Raw genomic sequence first — 12668 nt, forward strand, 5'->3', positions numbered from 1 at the left:
CTCAATTTTGTCCCGGACATTGAATATAGTTGCGGAGAGTCCCTGTAATCCTAGATTCAGATCATTCAGGCGAGAAAAAATATCACCCAGATAGGCCAGTTGTGTGAGAAACTCGTCATCATGCAAGCGGTGAGACAAGTGAAAATTATGGTCAGTAAAGAAAACTTTAAGCTCGTCTCTCAATTTAAAAAAAACGTGTCAATACTTTGCCCCTTGATAACCAGCGCACTTCTGTATGTTGTAAAAACGTTACATTGCATAGTGCAGAAAATACACGAGAAATCAGGGGCCTTGTATAACAAAGTTAACCATTTTCACTGTAGTGTCCAAAACGTATTTCAAGCTGTCAGGCATTCCTTTGGCAGCAAGAGCCTCACGGTGGATGCTGCAGTGTACCCAAGTGGCGTCGGGAACAACTGCTTTCACGCACGTTACCACTCCACTATGTCTCCCTGTCATGGCTTTTGCGCCATCAGTACAGATACCAACATGAGCAGCAGCTACGTTTGGCTACATACGGACCATTAGTGGAATTCCTGTGAGAGAGTAACGGTTAATGTGTTTGGATGTTAATTATTTGACTAGGCTACCTGTATTTCACATTGTTTGTCATTTCGCTGCACACTAGATGGTTTAATTTTTATTTTTGGCGAGGTGCCAAGATGGCGGCTTGAACAGACACTTTTGTTTTACCAAGCTCCCCACCAAACTTCAGAAAGATTGTGAAAAAAACAAGTTTACTGTTTTTATTTGTTCAAGATATAAGAACTTTCCTGTGACTGGAATAAGAATTGGATCATTTATTTTTGGCATGTCCATCCGAAGTCATGACAAAAAAGAAAGGAAGAAGCTAGCCGTTCTATTGCTAATCAACAAGAGAGAAATAGACAACTGCCATAACTAGACAACCGCCAGAACTACGTGAATGCTGTTGAAGATGACGAGTTCCCCTCTTTACCAGTTACTCCGTGCAAACCTCCACCCTCCAAAAAAACCTAACATGAACTCTGACATCGTGGCTACCCTCTCCTTACTCATCAACTCCAGGTCTGACGCCATTGAGAAAATGGTAAGTGCGAACACCATGGTTATCGAAGGCTTGATAAAGACTGGAGTTTGCATGTGGTGAAATCAAGGATGTGAAAATGAGAGTGGCAAAAGTTGAAAAAAAGTGTGGAAAAGGTGGAAAAATAAGAATGTCTACCATAGACGTCTGGAACAATACACAAGAAGATGGAACCTGAGACTATACGGCGTGCCAAAGGTGGAGAATGAAGATATGCGAGGAGAGGCTATCCGCATCTGCCAAGAAGTTATGCCTGCAGAGAAGAACAAAGTTGGTGATATCATCGACGTTGTGCATCGCCTCGGCAAGAAGCAACAGCAAAACGATTCAAGACCAAGAGTTATCATCATCCTCTCCACTGCCAGATTCTACAGGGATGCTGTCTGGAAAGCTGCTAGGAAGAACGTCTTCCTTCAGAGCCATGGTCTGCGTTTCGCCGAGCAACTCAGCCCGGAGGACATAGAAAGAAGGAACAAGTTGTGGCCAATGATCAAGAAAGCCAGAAATGAGGGAAAGGCTGCTTATTTTGTCGGAGGACGAGGTTTCATCAACAGTTCAGAAATCCATATTCCTCCCTAAAATCTCACCAGAAGGAACAGATTGATGGTTTTGGCCATGGTATTCTCATTTTCCTTGTATTGTTTAACTTTACCAAACAAGCATCAGGTGACTATTTTTCGGAATACTCAGGTACTTCAATTTATTTGTTTGTTCTTGTATGACCAGAAGGCCTATTTTGTTTACAAACATACGAAAAAGACTGAAAGCTGTATTTATTTTTTATGTATACAGTAACTAAGATACTATTTTAAAGGGCATACAGGTCTGCTCTGACTTTACACGGTTATTGTTCTATTTAGTTATTAATACTTATTATGCCAACTTCTGGAGGTCACAGTGGGGCAACGATATTTGGCTTTCCCATGGATCTAAACACTCCGCTGGTGTCACTACAATGAAAAATACCTTTGGTGGTAATATTCTACACTCGGAATGTGATCCCTTTGGTCACTTTATTTGTCCTGTGATCAGTTACAATGACATTACGCTCATTACTATAAACTTCTGCGGGTACAAAACTCCAAACATGAGAATGATGAGTTGCTTGAATCTATAGAAAAACATATACTTCATTGGTTATCTAAATTTCCGAATTCGTTATTATTGATAGGAGGGGACTTTAACATTACTATAGATAATTCAACTGATAGATGGCCCCCAGGTAGGCCAACCAATCAGTATTTGGGTTTAATACTTTTTATGGAAAAGTTTGATCTTACTGATATATGGAGAGAGAGGTTTCCGGCCGACACATCATTCACTTGGAGTAACAAAACAGGTTCCAGACAATCCAGAATAGATTTTTGGCTTATATCCAAATGTATTGATAGTGAGTGTGTTACTACAAATATTTGTACTACTCCCCTCACAGACCATAGGGCCATTTACATTCATATCAAAATATTTACCCCTGATACTAACCTTGGTAGAGCATCCTACTGGAAGCTGAATAGCTCATTATTAAATAATGATATAGTTAAGTTTGAGGTTAAAGAGCTGCTTTCACACTTTTGGGAAAGGGCTTGTGAAGAAAAATCTCATTGCAAGAACTGGGAGCTCTTTAAATTTGAGGTGTCCAAATACCTTAGAAAATATGGTAGTAATCTTGCTAAACCAGAAGAGCTGAGGAGGAAAAGGTGATCATTAAGATAACTTCCCTTTCTCAGAGGTCCCCAGGCGGCCCATCGGGGGAGGAGAAGATGAAACTGATTGAGTTACAAAATAAACTGGATAATATATATAGATTAAAAGCAGAAGAGCCTTTATTAGATCTAGGAAAAAATTGATTGAGGAGGGAGAACAGAATTCATCTTATTTCTTTAGACTTGAGAAATTTCACTCTAAAAATAATTAAAGAAGTCCTGGATGCAATCATTGATGAAACATAGTCTGGCTTTATGAGGAACAGACATATTTCTAACAATGTCAGACTAGTATTAGACATACTTGACTATTCAGACCTAATAACCGAGGATAGCGTCATATTATTTTTAGATTTTTATAAAGCATTTGGCACAGTAGAGCATCAGTTCCTCTTCCACTCCTGTCACGTTCTGACCAGTAAAATAGGTTATTTGTTATTGTAGTTTGGTCAGGATGTGGCAGGGGTGTGTTTGTTTTGTGTTGTTGGGGTTTTTGGGTTGTGTTCTATGTTTCGTATTTCTATGTTCATTTTCTAGTTTTTCTATTTCTATGTCTAGTTTATCGTTTTGACCTTCAATTGGAGGCAGCTGTTCGTCGTTGCCTCTAATTGAAGGTCCTATTTAGTAAGGGTGTTTTTTCTATGGGATTTGTGGGTAGTTGTTTCCTGTTTTGTGTTCGTGCACCTGACGGGACTGTTTAGTGTCGTTTGTTGTTTTTTGTATACGTGTTTCTTTTGTTTTCCTTCTTGAATAAAATAAGAAGATGAGTTTACATGTTCCCGCTGCGTTTTGGTCTAATCCCTACGATACCCGTGACAACTCCATTGAGAGACTTGGCTTGGGGATTTTTTCTGTAAGGCTATTAAGACTCTCTATACAAATGGTAACAGCTCTATCAAATTAAAATATGGCACCTTACCTAGATTTGATTTAAAGAGAGGAATTAGGCAAGGTTGTCCTATCTCTCCGTACCTGTTTTTATTAATCACCCAACTTCTTACAAATTCTTTAAATAATAGTCCTGTACAAGGTATTTCCATAGCTGGTAAAGAAATTATTATAAGCCAGCTGGCTGACGATACAACACTTTATCTGAAAGATGCTAACCAAATTCCCATATCGATCAATGTGATACAATCCTTTTCCAAAGCGTCTGGTCTATATCTTAACATTAATAAATGTGAACTCATGGCTGTCAAAGATTGTGTGACACCTTCATATTATGGTATTCCAGTAAAAGAAGAACTTAAATATTTAGGCATAACCATTACAAAGCATCAGAAGTCTAGAGGCTTACTAAATTTTAACCCTCATTAAAAAAACAGAAGCAGCTAAATCAATGGCTACAGAGGGACTTATCTTTAAAAAGGAAGAGTCCTAATAACCAAGGCTGAAGGTATCTCTAGACTAACATATGGTGCTCTATCTTTATATTTTGACAGTAAAATAAGCAAGGAGATAAACCAGATGCTTTTCAACTTTCTGTGGAGAAACCGTACCCATTACATTAGAAAAACTGTTGTAATGTGGTCTGAATTTTCTGGACTTTACTACCTTAAATAATACTTTTAAGATCAATTGGATAAAGCAATTCCTAAGAAGACCCACTTCTATGTGGAATTTTATTCCTCATCATGTCTTCTCTACTTTTGGTGGCCTTAACTTCATGTTGGTTTGCAATTATAATATTGACAAACAGTCAACTGACTGACCAAGACAAGTATGACCACCATTTCTTTAAATTTGGGAACCAGCTGAGGAAAAAAATTAGAATTAAAATTAGCACAAATCTTAACTACAGCCCTATTCATTTGAGCCAGAATACACTGAAGAGGCTCAAATGAGGAGCTGTCGCCGCCGCTGATCTAGATCCTGGGGAGCCACGGTCAGACTCCGACTGGTGCTGCAAATGCGGGTGCTTTCTAGCCATGCTGACAGAAAGAAGAATGTCTGTGCTGCAATTAATTAGATCGTGGACAGTTGTTACTGGAGAGGGTCACTGCAGACCCCATGGATTGTGTGTGTGACAGACAATCAAAGTTTCAAAGCACATATGTATAGAGGGATGCTGTAGACGTTCTTCAGAACCTCCACGATCACCTGGCGGCGGCAGCTTAGACCCACTGGACCAAGAGGGCAAATGACATACAAGTAAGTGGTTTTGCTGTTGGTAGCTAGCTAGCAATATAAGCTGAATATCACAAAGAATCAAAATTAATTGATCCAGGAGTTGAAGTAAACATTTTATTGGTTTCTGATGCAGCTGGACTCATTTCATCACATGACTCATTTAGTCAGTACACTAAAAAATATTATATAAAACTCCATTATATACATATGTACAAGAGTTAGCAATAGCTATACCACAATGCAGTTGGAGTATTATTCTATATTATACTACAACATCAGTCTAACTGAATATGGATGTTGTGTTGGCTGAATGTTCCAGTCAGGGTCCTGAATGTTCTTCAGCCGGTGAACCTCATCTTGTGTTGGGTAATGGCAGCTGGTTTAGCAGTCTTTGGCGCTGTGGTGATGTTGGGTGCTAATAGACCACCATCTTGTCCTTTCTGCCTGAAGTGGTGGGTTTTGGGCTCGTACACTTTCTTCCCCACCCACTGCCTTGACCTCTTTTGGAAGATTTGTTTGTTACTGCAAGTCTCCTGGAAAGACATGAAGACAGACCATAAGGATGTGTAAACATACAAGAAGCCATGTTAATCTGTAAATCAAAAAGGGTAGCATAGACTGCTTTGTGTTTTGTTACACTCAAGTCAGTGATTGAGATGGGCTGTTAGCAAAGGTGTGAAAAGTTTGAGGTGGGCTTAACTTGTAGAGTGTTAGGGTTAACTTGTAGACCATCTAGTCACGTAGGGGTGGCAGGTAGCCTAGTGGTTAGAGCGCTGGACTAGTAATTGAAAGGTTGCAAGATCAAATCCCTGAGCTGACAAGGTAAAGATCTGTCGTTCTGCCCCTGAACAAGGCAGTTCACCCACTGTTCCTAGGCCGTCATTGAAAATAAGAATTTGTTCTTAACTGACTTGCCTAGTTAAATAAAGGAAAAATAAATGTATTGTTGTGTATGAGCACCTACAGTTGTGATGCTAAGTAGACAAGCACTGCCAACAATAGAAAGAATAGGCTAGAAGAGTACACTAACAGCCCCTCTCCCCTATGCCAAAAAATTGACTGCAAGGGTGTGAAATGTTTGAGGAGCACTTGGCTTGTGTATTGGTGATTTTGTTTTCTCAAGCGGGGATTGTACTTTCATAAATACCTTTGGCTGTCCTGGCTTGTTTGCATCACACATTCTCATTATGTCACGTTGGTACGAAGGGATCGGGAGACAGGCGCAGGAATGTGTAATATTAGTTGTTTTTTTTAGACAATTACAGCGTGCCATGTAAAGGCACGGGGACAAAAACCAAAGAGACATGTATACAAAACACAGGGTTGAGACCCAAACAAAAGAGCGAGGGTTACCTCTAATAAATACACCGGCTCCGAGGACGATCACAGGAACGCAGTGCGTGTTGATCAGGACCTGATGCAGCTGCCGAAGTTGCATCTTTGTCGGAAGGGCCAGTTGCTGCTGCCGAAGTTGCGTCGTTGTCGGAAGGGCCAGTTGCTGCTGCCGAAGTTGCGTCAGCGTCTGACGGACCAGTTGCAGTGCATCACTGCAGTCGCCAGAACAGTGTAATGAAAACCTGAAGCAAGGTACTAGCCCTATGTACTGTATTACATACAGTAGATATAAGTAGTAAGTAGCCTTGCACAAGCCTTGGCTACCTCCTTTTTCTGGTCCGTGAGGCAGCTTGATGTATAAATTCACCACCTGGACAGAACACTAGTCTATCGCAGGGTCTATTACATAGATATAGTAAGAAATTATTATCCTACAAAGAATTGATGCTAGTGCCACTACTACCGCAGAACATATCTGGTATCTGTATTTCTTGCCTCACAAGATAGTTAATTTAGTTGATGGCAGGTGTTCAAATATCTTGTATGATATAAAACATGAAAAATGGTCCACTGTAGGGCTATGCTTCTCATACATTCCTGTTGAAGCAAAAGCTGGTGACCTTAGAGGTGTCCCTCCTACTCTGTTCCACCTAGCTGATTCCATTCTCTGTGAAACCCCAAACAATACATACAGCAATCAGTGGAGTGCGATGATGATGAAAGAAAGAAAGAAAGAACGAAAGAGAGAGAGATGTCTCTGAGGCCACACCCTCGTGTGCCATTGGCCAGTTTGGTGTCCCCTCCCTGGAGGTCAAAAACAGGGATAGAGAATAAAGAAAGGTGTAATAACAAGTGACTAAACTAGTGACTGATAGACTTGTAAGAGTACCTAGGCGCTAGTCAAACTTTTGAATATCTGTCGCGTGAGCGGACCAGCTTTCAGCTTCCAGGGGTATGTAGCCTGTCTCTCTGCCAAATCATATACGCAAAGTCAGTGCTTTTGATTCAGTAACATAAGGCTGGAGGTATGTAAAGACAAATGTACGTTTAGTTATTCGTTTTTCGTATATCAGAGAGGATTTGAATGTATGTTGTTCGTTGTAACATAGGCTATTGTGTTGAGATAATGTGCTATGAGAAAGTATGTTGTATTGAAAGAGTAACAATTGAAAGTATTGAATGAATATGTTCACACAATGATCTGCATGTGTGAATGTATTTGTCAGAGCATTTAAATGGGTTATGAGAGTCTTATACACGGACTATAAATAATAATATGTACAAATTTTTATATTGACATGAAATTTGAAAATATAGTCTAATTTCTTAAAATGATCTATAGATAATGCCTATTGCAAAGCTTTTTTAAAATCTCTATATTCATAATGTGAGCTGTTAATCAATCTCAAATCGTAGCAGCAGTCTGTTCTTACCTCATGTGAAATGTAGAATTGGAGGCAACAGGGATATGACAGAGTTAGAGCATGCTTTGTTATTGACACTTGCCCATGTCAATAAGCCAGTAGAATGTTGGTGAACATGAAACACTACTGACCGGTCTGTGCCAATCTATGCCAATCCCAGTCATAATCACATCATCAGGGCATCCTTATGGTTATAATGTTTGTGTTTTCAGAAGCGTGAAAGCATTCTCACCCACCTGGAGATCTGATCTGAGTGTATTATCAGTCGTCAAGCTTAGATGCTGGTTTTCCTATCCTTGTTGTTTAAAACTGGGAATGCTAAATTTACAGACCTGGTCCCTGATCTGTCTGTGATGCTGTCTTGCCAGGCATGACAATGACCGTATGAGTTGGCAACACAGCACAGGCAGGATACTTTTTCTTTCTAAAGTTATGAAGCACAGCTGGAGTCCTTTGCTAGGAATCAAACTGGTTATGCATTAGAAATGAGTACCACAACATAATCTACTCTGGATCTCAGTGCCACCTCTAGATTGACATTAGCTGTATGAGATACAAAAGCCAATCACTATTCAATAATTACTGGATAAAAAAATTAACAGTAGTTTTTATTTATTTATATTCCTGCTCTATAGGCAGATACAGAGCTGTATATATAGAATTATATGGCTCTGGGCAGATACTGTACTTCCCAGCTCAGATACAGGCTTGCTAATGAAATGCTTGCTAATGTTTTGTCAAGGTTGTGCTCGCACCGAATAATGTGGGTGTTAGTGGGAGAGAGTATAATCCTAATCATGAACGGCCCGAGGAATGTTGCTTATGTGCAGCTCTGTGTTCTACTTTCAAAGGTGTGTATAGGAAAGGTGTGTCGTTCAGGGTGTGTCTGTGTCTCACTCTTTAGGGGCAGAGCAAGATGGACAGGTTTGCGGGTTTAACTGGTGAGTCAGGGATTAGAGAGCACTGGCAGTTGGCACTGTTGGTACAACAACATAGTGTGGACAAGGGTTGTTATCTGAAGAGCAAACTCTGCCTATGTTGACATACTACAGTACAGACAGACAGTTTGGCCTGTCGTGTGTGTGTTGTGTAGTTGGGCTACGTCATGTTACAGCAAAATAAAAAATGTCCATTGTCTCTGGGTCATTCTGGAATTGGTAGCATTTGCATCCATTTGCAACAGATTTATGAAACTCCTCAGTTAGCAAAAATGTGAAAAAATGACCCTGATCTTGGTTTCCGTTTCGGGTGGCATGCATTGGAACATGTGGCTTGCTCGTGGCTTTCTGTTGCAAAATAACTATGAATTAACAGACTTATTTTAAAATAGTTATCAACATATAACTCTATATTAAGTTATTACAAGGAACAACTAGCAGGCCTATTTCGCTCCAGCAGCTAGCATAATCTGTCCATTCACAATTCACCTGTGGGAACATGGCAGCTCTCAACACCCGACAACAGAAAGGGTTGGCTACTACTATTTGAAAGATTGCTATTTCTCTTTCCAAAGTCAAGACAGAACTTACTTTATTGATAAGACAGAGAGCACAATTTGCCATCCATCGAGTTAGACTCATCCGTTCATTTCATGAATATCGTCCTAGTCGTTTACTGGCCAACAAGCTACACAGTAATGCTCAATTAGTTGATAAAGCAACTATTGAATCTGAAACAGGAGAATTACTATCAGTTTTTTTATTCTCTGAACAGCATATTGTTAGAAATAAATGAATTCCATCTGGTTATTGGGACAGACATGAAGGCCATTTTGGCATTCAGTTATAATCACATCATCAGGGCATCGTTATGGTTAGAATGTTTGTGTTTTCAGAAGCGTGAAAGCATTCTCACCCACCTGGAGATCTGATCTGAGTGTATTATCAGTCGTCAAGCTTAGATGCTGGTTTTCCTATCCTTGTTGTTTAAAACTGGGAATGCTAAATTTACTGACCTGGTCCCTGATCTGTATGTGATGCTGTCTTGCCAGGCATGACAATGACCGTATGAGTTGGCAACACAGCACAGGCAGGATACTTTTTCTTTCTAAAGTTATGAAGCACAGCTGGAGTCCTTTGCTAGGAATCAAACTGGTTATGCATTAGAAATGAGTACCACAACATAATCTACTCTGGATCTCAGTGCCACCTCTAGATTGACATTAGCTGTATGAGATACAATAACCAATCACTATTCAATAATTAGTGGTTAACCTCTCTCGGGTATGTGGGACGATTTCGTCCCACCTACGTAACAGCTACTGAAATTCCAGTGGCGCGATTTTTGAATCGTTAGAAATACTATTACTTCAATTTCTCAAACATATGACTATTTTACAGCTATTTAAAGACAAGAATCTCGTTAATCTAACCCCACTGTCCGATTTCAAAAAGGCTTTACAACGAAAGCAAAACATTAGATTATGTCAGCAGAGTGCCCAGCCAGAAAAAATCAGACAGCCATTTTTCAAGCTAGCATATAATGTCACAAAAACCCAAACCACAGCTAAATGCAGCACTAACCTTTGATGATCTTCATCAGATGACACACCTAGGACATTGTGTTATACAATACATGCATGTCTGTTCAATCAAGTTCATATTTATATCAAAAAACAGCTTTTTGCATTAGCATGTGACGTTCAGAAAACGCATAACCCCCGGCAAACTTCCGTTGAATTTACTAACAGTTTGCTAAATTACTCACGATAAACGTTCACAAAAAGCATAACAATTATTTTAAGAATTATAGATACATTACTCCTCTATGCACTCGATATGTCCGATTTTAAAATAGCTTTTCGGATGAAGCACATTTTGCAATAATCTAAGTACATAGCCCGGCATTACAGGGCTAGCTATTTAGATACCCACCCAGGTCAGCATCCACCAAAATCACATTTCCTATAAGAAAAATGTTCTTACCTTGCTTGTTCTTCATCAGAATACACTGCCAGGACTTCTACTTCAATAACAAATGTTGGTTTGGTCCCAAATAATCCATCGTTATATCCAAACAGCGACGTTTTGTTCGTGAGTTCTAGAATGCTTCTTCCCGGTCTCGCGCATGGCGCATTGGCGTGTCAAAAATGTCTAACTATTCCATTACCGTACTTCGAAGCATGTCAACCGCTGTTTAAAACCAATTTTTATGCCATTCAACTCGTAGATTAGTGATAATATTCCGACCGGGAGTATGCATTGAGCCTAAACAGCCGAATAAAATTTCTCCTCAGAAGCGACTCATGCACGCGCATCATTCAAAGGTCCTCGGAGCATCCACTTACAAAAGGCGATAATCTGTTTCAACCTGAGGCTCCCTCGTAAACCTTCAGTTATTTCGCGGGCTCTGAGAGCCTATTGGAGCCCTGGGAATTGTCACGTTACAGCTAAGATCCTTACTTTTCAATAAAAAGATGCAAGACGCACGACTCCTTGTCAGACAGGGTACTTCCTGCTTGAAACCTTGTCAGGTTTTTGCCTGCCATAGGAGTTCTGTTATACTCACAGACACCATTCAAACAGTTTTAGAAAATTCAGAGTGTTTTCTATCCAAACCTGAACAATAATATGCATATTCTAGCTTCTGAGTTGGTGTAGGAGGCAGTTAAAAATGGGAACATATTTTTTCCAAAATTCTCAATACTGCCCCCTACCCCAAACAGGTTAAAAAAGATTAACAGTAGTTTTTATTTATTTATATTCCTGCTCTATAGGCAGATACAGAGCTGTATATATAGAATTATATGGCTCTGGGCAGATACTGTACTTCCCAGCTCTGATACAGGCTTGCTAATGAAATGCTTGCTAATGTTTTGTCAAGGTTGTGCTCGCACTGAATAATGTGGGTGTTAGTGGGAGAGAGTATAATCCTAATCATGAACGGCCCGAGGAATGTTGCTTATGTGTTCTACTTTCAAAGGTGTGTATAGGAAAGGTGTGTCGTTCAGGGTGTGTCTGTGTCTCACTCTTTAGGGGCAGAGCAAGACGGACAGGTTTGCGGGTTTAACTGGTGAGTCAGGGATTAGAGAGCACTGGCAGTTGGCACTGTTGGTACAACAACATAGTGTGGACAAGGGTTGCTATCTGAAGAGCAAATTCTGCCTATGTCGACATACTACAGTACAGACAGACAGTTTGGCCTGTCGTGTGTGTGTTGTGTAGTTGGGCTGCGTCATGATACAGCAAAATGAAAAATGTTCATTGTCTCTGGGTCATTCTTCAACTGGAGTGGCATTTGCATCCCATTTGCAACCCATTTATGAAAATCCTCAATGATCTGAAATGTGAAAAAATGACCCTGATCTTGGTAGCTGATTTGCTTGATCCCTTTCTACTGCAGCTTTCTTCCCCCCTCATTGGAGAACCTTGGACCCACATTTTTTATTTAAACATTGCTTCCAGGTCCCTAAGATCTGGAAGGTGGCGCATGTCCTCTCCCTTTACAAAGGTGGGGTTCCTTCTGACCTAGATAACTTCTGCCCAATTTCTAAACTATCTTGTCTTGCAAAAATATTAGAATCACTGGCAAACTTTTTAAACATCAAATGGTATTCTTAATGTGTACCAGTTTGGTTTTAGACCTGGACATAGAACCATTTCAGCAGCTATGCTTGTCTTAAATTTTATATAAAATTTCTTAGATCATAGGTATCACTGTGCTGCCATATTTATACACCTATCCAAGGCCTTTGATACTGTTGACCATCACCAAGTCATTCAAAGATTGTCTGAAATGGGCCTTGACCAGGTGTCTTGCAAGTGGTTTGGGAACTATTTGTCAGATAGGACACAGTGTGTGCTTTCTGATGGTGTCAAGTCAAATTACCTTGATATTACTAAAGGTGTCCCATGGGGGTCGATTTTGGGACCTGTCCTCTTTACTATTTATATAAATAATATTGGTCTATCTGTGTCACGGTAGTCGAAGGGATTAGACCAAGGCGCAGTGGGTTGCGTGCTCATCATTATTTTATTTATATGTGAACACGAAAAAAAACAAGAAACGACA

General features: G+C 40.0%; 1 protein-coding gene and 1 long non-coding RNA gene across 2 annotated transcripts in view; one reads left to right on the forward strand and one right to left on the reverse strand.

Annotated features, from left to right (window-relative positions):
• Positions 1-4999: 4999 nt before the first annotated feature.
• Positions 5000-6980, reverse strand: LOC115156254 (uncharacterized). The gene is made up of 2 exons (XR_003868217.1): positions 6253-6980; positions 5000-5432 (listed from the first exon to the last, which is right to left on the reverse strand). It is a non-coding gene; the product is annotated as an uncharacterized LOC115156254 (long non-coding RNA).
• Positions 6981-7074: 94 nt separating this feature from the next.
• scel (sciellin) overlaps positions 7075-12668 on the forward strand; it is a 44836-nt gene continuing 39242 nt past the window's right edge. The window contains exon 1 of the mRNA XM_029703713.1: positions 7075-7186. The gene's annotated coding sequence lies outside the window, so the exon portion shown is untranslated. The remainder of the gene's footprint in view (positions 7187-12668) is intronic.

This window comes from Salmo trutta, chromosome 20 (genome assembly GCF_901001165.1).
Source record: "Salmo trutta chromosome 20, fSalTru1.1, whole genome shotgun sequence".
In the NCBI taxonomy this organism is placed as follows: Eukaryota; Metazoa; Chordata; class Actinopteri; order Salmoniformes; family Salmonidae; genus Salmo; species Salmo trutta.